The sequence below is a fragment of the Schistocerca nitens genome, chromosome 2, assembly GCF_023898315.1.
Source record: "Schistocerca nitens isolate TAMUIC-IGC-003100 chromosome 2, iqSchNite1.1, whole genome shotgun sequence".
In the NCBI taxonomy this organism is placed as follows: domain Eukaryota; kingdom Metazoa; phylum Arthropoda; class Insecta; order Orthoptera; family Acrididae; genus Schistocerca; species Schistocerca nitens.
This window is the reverse complement of record NC_064615.1, coordinates 652139368-652152310: the sequence shown is the minus strand read 5'-3', so window position 1 is coordinate 652152310 and position 12943 is coordinate 652139368. Positions and strand designations below refer to the sequence as shown.

Sequence of the window (12943 nt, the reverse complement as noted above, 5' to 3'; positions counted from 1 at the left end):
CCTTCAGAATGCGAGTCCAGTGCAACCTGCGCAACCTCGCTCGGTAGTATTGCTATCGCCAATTTCTTCACGTACTCCATGCGTGCAAATTTAGCGCAAATTGCTTCTTGCTGTACAGAACAATGAACCCCGTCTGTCGATCGTTGTAATACACTGCCGCAAAATAATACACCCTTTTAGTGGTTTCCATGTCACTCAAGATTTATTGTTGTAACAGTGCATATAGAGCACATGAAATTATTACATGTAGGTAAAAGCATTAGAAAATTGCAGCGAAATGCAGGAAGATCTGCAGCGGATAGGCACTTGGTGCAGGGAGTGGCAATTGACCCTTAACATAGACAAATGTAATGTATTGCGAATACATAGAAAGAAGGATCCTTTATTGTATGATTATATAATAGCGGAACAAACACTGGTAGCAGTTACTTCTGTAAAATATCTGGGAGTATGCGTGCAGAACGATTTGAAGTGGAATGATCATATAAAATTAATTGTTGGTAAGGAGGGTACCAGGTTGAGATTCGGTGGTAGAGTCCTTAGAAAATTTAGTCCATCAACAAAGGAGGTGGCTTACAAAACAATCGTTCGACCTATACTTGAATATTGCTCATCAGTGTGGGATCCGTACCAGATCGGGTTGACAGAGGAGATAGAGAAGATCCAAAGAAGAGCGGCGCGTTTCGTCACAGGGTTATTTTGTAAGCGTGATAGCGTTACGGAGATGTTTAGCAAATTCCAGTGGCATACTCTGCAAGAGAGGCGCTCTGCATCGTGGAATAGCTTGCTGTCCAAGTTTCGAGAGGGTGCGTTTCTGGATGAGGTATCGAATATATTGCTTCCCCCTACTTATACCTCCCGAGGAGATCACGAGTGTAAAATTAGAGAGGTTCGAGCGCGCACGGAGGCTTTCCGGCAGTCGTTCTTCCCGCGAACCATACGCGACTGGAACAGGAAAGGGAGGTAATGACAGTGGCACGTAAAATGCCCTCCGCCACACACCGCTGGGTGGCTTGCGGAGTATAAATGTAGATGTAGGGATCAACAACACAAGTGGTTTTGAGGTACCTGGTATCGACCCATGCTGAAACCTCCATATTACTACGCGGTGAAGCTTCCACAGGCGGCAACGCAGACGGTGACTCTGGCATCCAATAAATCGTACAGATGGCAAATACCGTTTTGGGATACGTTATTCCACATCTCCTCGACGTATTCACGTAGTTCTGTAAGTGTTTTTCGTTAGTGAGTCGCACGAGTCACTTCTCGTCCCATCATATCCCACACGTTCTTGACTGGAGACAAATCTGGAGATCGTGCTAGCCAGGGAAGTTGTTAAAAAAATGGTTCAAATGGCTCTGAGCACTATGGGACTTAACTGCTGAGGTCATCAGTCCCCTAGAACTTAGAACTACTTAAACCTAACAAACCCAAGGACATCACACACATCCATGCGCGAGGCAGGATTCGAATCTGCGACCGTAGCGGTAGCGCGGCTCCAGACTGTAGCGCCTAGAACCGCTCGGCCACTCTGGCCGGCGGAAGGCCACAATTTGACCACTTTCAAATTCATTCAGTTGGCTGTAGGAAGCATAAGTGCGTCTCCATGGCGTGGCTGCCTGCTTGCATCACAACGAGTTTTCTGGCCATGAGCATTCCCTGTTATATGGTAGATACAGATGGCACTCTGGTAACTATGCTATATGCTATCTGTTGAGAGACGCCAGTCGTTGAAACTATCTACTATCCCCCATCCGACATAGGCCGTCATCCGATCCAAATCGACATCGTTTTTCCAAGTGTGCTAACCGCCTTGCCGCAGTTGTAGCACCGGTTCCCGTCAGATCACCGAAGTTAAGCACTGTCGGGCTGGGCTAGCACTTGGATGGGTGACCATCCGGTCTGCCGAGCGCTGCTGGCAAGCGGGGTGCACTCAGCCCTTGTGAGGCAAACTGAGGAGCTACTTGATTGAGAAGTAGCGGCTCCGGTCTCGGAAACTGACATACGGCCGGGAGTGGGGTGTGCTGACCACATGCCCCTCCATATCCGCATCCAGTGACGCCTATGGGCTGAGGATGACACGGAAGCCAGTCGGTACCTTTGGGCCTTCATGGCCTGTGCAGGAGCAGTTTTCCAAGTGTACTAATTTTTTTACGGTTGCGTATTTTACTCTTTCATTGTCAACTACATCCTTAAATTCTATCTGCAAGGTTCTGTAACGTCGTTTCAGGGCAAATTTACAATACCTGTCGCTTGTGCGACTACATAGTAGATGTTGAGAGTTATCATCCCTCTTTTCTGTCAGTCTCATTTCTTTTTAAAGGCTTGTGACGATGGATCGATAGACTGCCGCTTTTTGTGCAAATAGTTACTGAACCTGTGAACGTCCTTCATACCACTAACAAACCGCGAATCGTAAATAGCGCAGACACCACGATTGTGCCGAAGAGAGTCGTGCCGACCGAAAAATTTTATATTTATCGACCGATACTAGATAATTTCCTGTTTTAAACAGAAGTCTCTATAGTTCTTCTGGACGAAAGTTAGGGACATGTCTGTCCGTTGCGTAACGTGGTACACATTACACGGCGTTAACATCACTGTAAGATGACTCTGAGGAAGAGCCGGCCGGTGTGGCCGTGCGGTTAAAGGCGCTTCAGTCTGGAGCCGCGTGACCGCTACGGTCGCAGGTTCGAATCCGGCCTCGGGCATGGATGTGTGTGGTGTCCTTAGGTTGGTTGGGTTTAATTAGTTCTAAGTTCTAGGCGACTGATGACCTCAGAAGTTAAGTCGCATAGTGCTCAGAGCCATTTGCACTCTGAGGAAGACAACAGAAAATAACTCCGCAAAGATCGTGCCAAGGTCGACGACCGTTTTTCCGCATTCCATCGCAGTGCGGAGACTACAGGCTTGAGACAGCACATTGTCTCCGAAAATGGCGTGTAACGAAAGAATGATATTTGCAGCCCTATCGGTTTGCATAAACCTGATACAAGAACCAAATGAAATACATACACTTTCAGGCACCTATTATGAACGCATGCACTTTCCGTATAAGGGGCTAAGGCATTCTGACCCGTTCCCGAGATGTACAGCAGTTCAACATTTATAGGCAGAACTTAATTTTCAGAGTGAATCTCTCTCTGCTCTGTTTTGAAATTTCCTGGAAGATTGAAATTGTGTGCCGGACCGGGACTCGAAACCCGAACCTGCTTTCCGCGCAAATCTCTTCCCGACTGTGCTATACAGGGACAATTCACGATCAAGTTCTTAGATACATTCTGGAAACAATTCTCTAAGCTGTGTCTAGGACCATTTTTCCGCAACATCTTTCCTTGCTGGAGTACCAGTCCCGCATAGTATGGAAGACAACTTCTGTGAATGCTGAAATATTCTCGGATGACCAACGGAGTGGTGGGGTCGTCTTGTCGCAACGTTTCTTCAAACGAAGATTTTTGCTTGAAGATGATGGGTACGAAATTCACCGAAACGTGAAACTTCTGTGAAGTAATGAGAGCATGAGGCGGAGATATAGAGAGAATTGAATCTCAGCCAGTAACCACATTGCCCCCAAACGGCAAGGTTCCATCTCATGCTTTAATATGCCAGGAAGTTTCAGAGGTTCCTTTATTTCTACCATGAACTCTCGCACAGAGTCGTAGGATGCTGCATCCCATGAACAAATGTTAATGTTATGTAAGCTATCGTTTGCACATGTTGTTCTTCGAATTGGAGTACAGCATCATGGCTGGAAATCACACACCACACATGCCACTCTCACGCGTCGACCCGTGTACCTTACAGAAGATTAATCAGTTTAGGAAGCATTGCTTCCTTCTCCTAGACTGCTCCCTCCCAACAATTGATTAAACGTATTTTTCCGCCTCACCTCCTTAGGCGTCAGCTCGGATCGCATTAATCTTTTATCGACTTGACTGCCGTGACATGCAGCGCCTTGAATTGCTTGATATCACTTAGGACCAATAAATATATTTCGCCTAGCTACGGATAGAACGTGAATATCGTCTTTGCTGTTGCCTGCCATACACTTTGCATTCCATTTTCTGCGTTGGTTTGATGCACTTGTTTTACGTTCTTACCAAACTAAAAGCTTATTTTTAAGTCATGCTTAACTGTTGTTAATATGTTTGTATACTGATTATTGGTCATGTCACTGAAACGGTTGAAACCATTTTGCTTTTACAAATAGAAAAGATCGCAGGGAGGAAATTAAGAGAGTAATGGGAGAAACTGGTCGAAAATCAGGACACCGCCTTTTGGATCCAGAGCAAGCTTTCCTCTGGATTCTCTTTAAAAATTCTGAAGGTATACAGGAGAGAAAGGCTATTTACAACTTGTAAATGCCGTCTGGTTTCTACACAAGAGTCGTGGTGCACGAATGGGAAGCAGTGGTTGAGAAAGGAGTCGGACAAAGTTGTAGCCTTCCCCGGTGTTATTCAATCTGTGCATTGAGCACAAAGTAAAAGGAAACCAAAGAAAAATGTGAATAAAGAATTAAAGTTCAGGGAGAAGAAATAAAAACAATGAGGTTTGCCGATGGCACTGTAATTCTGTCAAAGACAGCAAAAGACTTGAAGGAGCAGTTGAACAGGATGGACAGTGTTTTGAAAGGAAGATATAACATGAATATCAACAAAAGTAAGATAGCGGTAGTGGAATGTAGTCGAAATATATCAGGTGGTGCCGAGGTAATTAGATTACGGGACGAGACACATTAAGTAGTAGATAGGTTTTACTATTTGGACAGTAAACTAACTGATGATGACTGAAGTAGAGAGCATATAAAATGTAGACTGGAAGTGGTAAGAAAAGTACTTCTGAAGAAGAGAAATTTGTTAACAACGAATATAGACTTCAGTATCAGGAAGTCTTTTCTGAAGGTATTTGTTAGGAGCGTAGCCATATATGGAAGTGAAATATGGACTACTTAGGTTTCCACTTTGATACGTTGTGTAAAAGACAAATAGTTCAAATGGCTCTGAGCACTATGGGACTTAACTGCTGAGGTCATCAGTCCCCTAGAACTTAGAATTAATTAAACCTAACTTACCTAAGGACATCACACACGTCCATGCCCGAGGCAGGATTCGAACCTGCGACCGTAGCGGTCGCGCGGTTCCAGACTGTAGCGCCTAGAACCTCTAGGCCACTCCGGCCGGCCATTTAAGACAAAAAGAGAATAGAACCTTTCACATGTGCTGCTACAGAAGAATGCTGAAGATCAGAAGGGTTGTTCAAATAAGTAATGAAGAGGTACTGACTCATTCTGGGAAAAAAGAAATTTGTGGCACAACTTGGCTAAAAGAAGTGATCGGTTGATAGGACACGTCCCGAGGCATAAAGGAATCGTTGAGTTGGTAATAGAAGTGAGAGTGGGGGAGGAGGTGGAGTAAGGAATATGAACTGTAAGGAGACCAAGGTCTGCAACAGCAGTCAGGTTAAATGGATGTGGGTTGCAGTAATTTTGCAGAGATGAAGAGGCTTGCATAGGATAGAGTAGCACGGGGAGCTGCATCGAACCAGACTTCAGACTGAAGACCACAGCAACAACATCATTCTACTTGTTGTTGCTGTGGTATTCAGTCCAAAGACTGGTTTGATGCAGCTCCCCGTGCTACTCCATCCTGTGCAAGCTTCTTCATCTCGCAAAATTACTGCAACCCACATCCATTTAACCTGACTACTGTTGCAGACCTTGGTCTCCCTCTACAGCTCATATCCCTCCATCCTCTCCCTCCTTCCCTCCCTCTCCCACCTTCCCCCACACTTATTTCTGTTGCCAACGCGACGGTTGTTTGATACTTATTTGAACAATCCATCTAATTTTCAGCACTCTTCTGCAGCATCGCACTTCGATCTTTCTGTTTTTTTTTCGTCTGAAATGCTTTCGCTCCCGTTTCCCCTCCGGACAAACGCATTCAGGAAAGATTTCCTAATCTGAAATTTGTGTCAGATGCCGACAAATTTCTCCTTTTAGGAAAGACTATTTTTGCTATTCCAGCCCTCATTTTATATCCTCTATCCTCCGGAATATTTTACCCAAGAGGACGCCATCATCATTTAACCATACAGTAAAGCTGTATGTCCTCGGGAAAAATTATGGCTGTAGTTTCCCCTTGCTTTCAGCCGTTCGCAGTACCAGCACAGCATGGCCGTTTTGGTTAGTGTTACAAGGCCAGATCAGTCAATCATCCATCATCATAATTCCAATCCCAAAGAAAGCAGGGGTTGACGGATGTGAAAATTACCGAACTATCAGTTTAATAAGTCACAGCTGCAAAATACTAACGCGAATTCTTTACAGACGAATGGAAAAACTGGTAGAAGCCGTCCTCGGTGAAGATCAGTTTGGATTCCGTAGAAATGTTGGAACCCGTGACGCAATACTGACCTTACGACTTATCTTAGAAGAAAGATTAAGGAAAGGCAAACCTACGTTTCTAGCATTTGTAGACTTAGAGAAAGCTTTTGACAATGTTGACTGGAATACTCTCTTCCAAATTCTAAAGGTGGCAGGGGTAAAATACAGGGAGCGAAAAGCTATTTACAGTTTGTACAGAAACCAGATGACAGTTATAAGAGTCGAGGGGCATGAAAGGGAAGCAGTGGTTGGGAAGGGAGTGAGACAGGGTTGTAGCCTCTCCCCGATGTTTTTCAATCTGTATATTGAGTAAGCAGTAAAGGAAACAAAAGAAAAGTTCGGAGTAGGTATTAAAATCCATGGAGAAGAAATAAAAACTTTGAGGTTCGCCGATGACATTGCAATTCTGTCAGAGACAGCAAAGGACTTGGAGGAGCAGTTGAACGGAATGGACAGTGTGTTGAATGGAGGATATAAGTTGAACATCAACAAAAGCAAAACGAGGATAATGGAATGTAGTCGAATTAAGTCGGGTGATGCTGAGGGAATTAGATTAGGAAATGAGACACTTAAAGTAGTAACGGAGTTTTGCTATTTGGGTAGCAAAATAACTGATGATGGTCGAAATAGAGAAGATATAAAATGTAGACTGGCAATGGCAAGGAAAGCATTTCTGAAGAAGAGAAATTTCTTAACATCGAGTATAGATTTAAGTGTCAGGAAGCCGTTTTTGAAAGTATTTGTATGGAGTGTAGCCATGTATGGAAGTGAAACATGGACGACAAATAGTTTGGACAAGAAGAGAATAGAAGCTTTTGAAATGTGGTGCTACAGAAGAATGCTGAAGATTAGATGGGTAGATCGCATAACTAATGAGGAGGTATTGAATAGAATTGGGGAGGAGTTTGTGGCACAACTTGACTAGAAGAAGGGATCGGTTGGTAGGACATGTTCTGAGGCATCAAGGGATGACATATTTAGCATTGGAGGGCAGCGTGGAGGGTAAAAATCGTAGAGGGAGACCAAGAGATGAATAGACTAAGCAGATTCAGAAGGATGTAGGTTGCAGTAATTAATGGGAGATGAAGAAGCTTGCACAGGATAGAGTAGCGTGGAACTACATCAAACCAGTCTCAGGACTGAAGACCACAACAACAACAACAACATACTTCGGCCATCATCATTTATTTTGTTGCCCAAATAGCAAATTTCGTCTCTTTTCAAGACACTATCCACCTCGATCAGTAGATCTTCGAAGTCCTTTGCCATCTCTGACAGAATTGTTTTCTCATCGGGAAACCGAAAAGTTTTCGTTTCTTCTTCCTGAACTCTAATTACCTTTCTAAATTTTTCATTGGTTCCCTTTGCTGCTTTTGCTCAATGCATAGACAGAATATCATGGCAGGGATGTAAGAACCGTGTCCCATTTCCTTTTTAACAACTGCTTCCGTTTCATGCCCCTCAATTGCAGTTTGGTTCAGTTCAAGCTGTAGATAATTTTTCGCTCCCTGTGTTTTACCCCTTCTACCTCTGGAATTTCGGACACTGTATGTCAGTAACCAATAGGCCAGTAAACATTTTCAGAAGTTTTCTCTAAATCTGCAAATGCTATAAACGTAGGTTTGCCATTCGTGAGTGTGTCTTCTAACACAACTCATAGGTTAGTGTTGCTACGCGTGTTCCTACATTTTTCGGAACGCAAACTGATCTTTGCTGAGTTCGGTTTCGATCAAGTAGTGTGGATGTTAATAATCTTTACAACGTTGAGGTCAAAGTACAGACATAGATGTATGGTATAATTTACATCATCAACAATACGCAGATGGGAGTAATAATGATGGAAGTCAAGAAGGCAAGATATTCAGGTTAGAGTTTACCATTACTATTGTTTCACTTGTACGTGAAATGAAAGAGGGAAAAGTAAGGCTGGAATGGAAACCAATTTTAAAGTCTGCAAACGGCATTGCTCTTTTGGCTGGATGTTAGGAAGAATTCGAAGACCTATTAAAAGAAGAACATACCCAGCACAAACTCCGGCCTAAATGCAAGCTAATGATGAGGACGATAGCGAGTAGGAGAAAGAAGACTTGCTTAACTTATAAAAATCGGAATGACACACTAGTGCAGGAAGTGACGGATTTTTTTCTGTAAAATAAACGCGATAGCTTTGGATGGACGAAGCAGGAGATGAATCAGACGGACACAAGGAAGAAAGATTTATTCAATGAAGGAGTTCTACTAGTTGTCCTAAAGACGACTGTTCCAAAGACGGGACACGTCGATTGTGTGGTGATTTTGATGCTCTATAGTGGTCTAATATTCAAAATGGTTTTGTTCAGATTGACACGTTAAGCCATTTTACAAACCTAACTTTGAACGTAGCCGCTGAGACCAATACATATTCTTAAGCTAATCACGGAAGCTTTCATAACAGCAGGATGATTATAATAATACTTTCACAACTTGAGCCAGTATAGAAGGAGAGCTATTTCCGTTAGGAATATCCAGCCTTATAGGAATGATGTTCAGAATTGTGCTGCAGTATTTGCGCAGCAGTAGTGTTACTGTCATGACTTGCTGTTAAGCACCGTTCCTGGTATGGTACCGTAGGGTTGAAACACAGGCGTCAGTGTGCCTTACAGTTGCAGGCAGTCAACGTGGGTCTGCACAAGGTGAACAGGGCTTCACTCTAAAGCTGTGTTGCAAAACAACAGCAATAGTGCTGCTGCTCTTCGCGAGTATGGATGCACTAAAGGAATCCGGAGACTCCCTCTTTCCGCTCCGGGATTAAAGAACGTGATTTGGAAATTCGAATTAACTGGCGATTAGTGAATTGCTTCTGGAAGCGGCCGACGGCCTATTGCGCCACAAATTATTGATGAAGTTACTGTTGCCATGACTGAGGATGCTGCACTCAATTGCGATCTTCAAGCAGTGCACGAGCTGTGTCTCGGCAGTTGAACGTTCTATGGTCCACCGTTGTTTCGGGCAGCAGCAGAGCGATCTCTATTGCAGCTCCAAGCTGTCGTGGATGATTTTAACCTAAAAAGTATACATGGTACGCAATAACTGGTGTTAGCCTGTCATGTTCGAGCTATAATGTGTTTCTTTCAACGGTTTATTCGTAATTTCTCAAACAGATGTCTTACAAAGTTTCATTGTACTACGTCATTCGTTTGTCATGGAGGCACTCTCAAGTAGCGAAAATTTAATTTCAAACGCCCTGTGCTTTCTTTGACGCATTTTAGAGGCGTGAAACCAGGTGATGCACCGTAAGTTTCTGGCAGATATTTCGGAACATGTTTTCCAATTGGTCTGTTGCCGTCTTGTGTTTCATTGTGTTCAAACTCAATATTTTCTGTTCCCCGTATTTTCTGCACACATAAATATTGGCTATATCGTTTATTTTTGCCATTTGGAAAGAAAGATAAACCGGCAACACGAATACTAATTGCTTATCGAAAAATGAACAGTTATTGATTAACATGTGTAAAAAGTAAATGGAGACGTGTAAATCCTATACGCAGATGGGTTCTTTCGAAGGAGATAGAAGGAATGTTTCATAGGCATTTGTGTACTGTATATGCAAGCAAACCAGCATCGACAACGATAGTTCATGTATACATGCTGACGTCGCAAGCCGAAGATGAAGAGAAAAAGTATTCGAGGATACTGAACGGGTTACTCAGCACGTAAAGGAAGATGCAAATCTAACAGTCATGGGGGATTAGAATGCGGTTGTAGGGGAAGGAGTAGACGAAAGGGTTAAGGGAGGATAAGGGCTTGATACTAAGAGTGAGAGAAAAGAAAGACTAGTTGTGTTCTGGCATACATTTCAGCTACTGATAGAGAATACTATGTTCAAGAATCACAAGAGGAGGTATTACTTGGAGAAGTCCGAGATAGACGGGAAGATTTCTGTTCGATTACATTCTTATCAGGCAGAGGTTCTGAAATCAGATATTTGATTGCAAAGCGTGTCCAGGGGTAGATACAGACTCAGATCACAATTAAAACCAAGGGTACTAACATTAAGAGTGGAATGGGATTTCCACTTTTAACTGCAGAGGAGACCGCATAGGTGGAAAGAGCACGTTGAAGGTGTTTATGAGGGGAAGACTTGTCTGACGACGTGATAAAAGAAGAAACAGGAATCGATATAGAAGAGATAGGGGATCCAGTATTAGAATGAGAATTTAAAGAGCTTTGTGAGACTCAAGATCGAATAAGGCACAAGGGATGGATTACGTTCCATCAGAAATTCTAAAATGATTGGGGGAAGTGGCAACAAGACGACTAATCACTGCGAGAATGGAAAAGGGATTGAGGATTTGTTAGATGACGATCAGTTTGGCTTTAGGAAAAGTAAATACGCCAGAGAGGCAATTCTGACATTGCGGTTGATATTGGAAGCAAGGTTAAGGAAAAATCAAGACGCGTTCATAGGATTTGTCGATCTGGAAAAGGTGTTCGACAATGTCCAAATGGTGCAAGTTGTTCGAAATTCTGAGAAAAGCAGGGCTAAGCTAAGGGAAAACGTGTAATATACAGTATGTGCAAGAGCCAAGAGGGAACAACAATGGTGGATGACCAAGAACGAAGTGCTCCAATTAAAACAGGTGTAAGACGGGGATATCGTCTTTCGCCCCTATTATTCAATCTATACGTCGAGGAAGCAGTGACGGAAATAGAAGAAGGGTTCGAGTGTAGAATTAAAATTCAAGGTGAAGGGATATCAATGATACGATTCGCTGATGACATCGCACTCCTGAGTGAAAGGGCAGAAGAATTACCGGATTTTCTGAATGGAATGAACAGTCTAATGAGTGCAGAATATGGATTGAGAGTAAATCGAAGAAAAACGAAAATAATGAGATGTAGCAGAAATGAGAACAACGAGAAACTTAACATAAGGCGTGACAACCAAGAAGTATATGGAGTTAAGAAATTCTCCTATCTAGGCAGCAAAATAAACAATGACGGACGGAGCAAGGAAGACATAAAAAGTAGATTACCACTGGCAAAAAAAGGCATTCGTTCTAGGAGAAGTCTGCTAGTATCAAACACAGGCCTTAATTTGGGGAAGAAATTTCTGGGAATGTACGTTTGGAGCACAGCATTGTATGGTAGTGAAACAAGGAACATGGCAAAACTGGAAAAGAAGAGAATAGAAGCATTTGAGACGTGATGCGACAGAAGAGAGTTGTAAATTGGGTGGACTGATAAAGTAAGGAGTGAGAAGGTTCTCCGGCGGATCTGAAAGAAAAGGAATGTACGGAAAACACTAACAAGAAGAGACAGTATGGTAGGACATCTGTTAAGACATCAGGGAACAGCTTTCATTTCATTGTGTTAGAGGAAGCTGTGAGGGTAAAAATTGTAGAGGAAGTCAAAGATGGGAATACACTCAGCAAATAGTTTAGTACGTAGGTTGCAAGTTCTGTTCTAAGGTCAAGAGGTTGTTGAAGGAGAGGAACTTTTGGAGAGTCACATCAAACCAGTCAGAGGACTGTGACGAAAAAAAAAAAGAAAAAAGAAAAGAAAGCTTAACGAGCATCCACCAATTGCTGCCTTGCTGCCTCCCACTATCTCATAGAAGCGAGAATTTTCCTTCCTAGTTCCGTTACTGCCAGACACGGATACCGCAATTTTCCCGCACACCGTGCGTCTCAGAAAGTTACGTCCCTGTTGTGTTCCGTGACGTGCTTTTCTTAGAACCCCCTATTTCCCAGTACTCCGTCGAATTAAGTTTTCCCTGTTGTCGGAAGAGGATAAAAACCCTTCTGGAAAGAAAAATTGCTGTAGGATGATTCCTGTCGTATGACTCAGTCAAAAAAGTTAACTAGTTTCCATACGTTTGGAAAGAAGTAGTAATTAAATTGGAAAAAGAACTGAAGCGAAAGTTGAGTACGGTGTTGCTACCACGGTCCTGCAGAGAAATATGAAATGCAGATACCGCAGTTCTGCATACTGGTAGCGTTTTGTGTACACAGTATGAGAATGCAGCATGCCATCTGATATGGCGATAGCGGGAGAAGAGTGGTCAAGCACCAGTCTTGGTCGATTGACTTTAAGGCATTATTTTCTAGACGTAAAGCTTCTAACAAGCATTTCAGTTAAGGCAAAGATCACGATCTGAAACATCAGTCATTTCGCTGTTCACGGACTCGTATAGCATTATCTGACGAAAGGACGATCAGTGGCTAGAATAGATGCCGATGTCATACATTTGCTGCAATGTACTCGAAAAAACGAGTCTTCGACTCCTCGACTACGCTCTGTCTTTTGTTATATCCGATAGAGAAGTAAAATTGGTGCTTGCTGTTCACGAACGATCGTATGTGGGACCTTAGTAAGACGAATTCAACATAAAGGAAGGCGCTTAGTGTGTTGTGGAGTACGGGAACATGGCCATGTTCCAAGGGGGCATCTCAGTTTGTAAATGCGTAGTTTCGGCTGTGTGAAGCACCGAAGTAGGATAACGGTGGTTAGGATAGCGGTGTCGTCAGTGTGTGATGTGCCTACGTTTATTTGAAAAGCCTTTACTAACAATTTTTAAAT

At 43.1% G+C, this 12943-nt stretch overlaps 1 pseudogene; it reads left to right on the top strand.

Moving 5' to 3' along the window:
• Positions 1-1803: 1803 nt before the first annotated feature.
• LOC126237962 (5S ribosomal RNA) lies at positions 1804-1921 on the top strand (annotated as a pseudogene).
• Positions 1922-12943: the final 11022 nt, after the last annotated feature.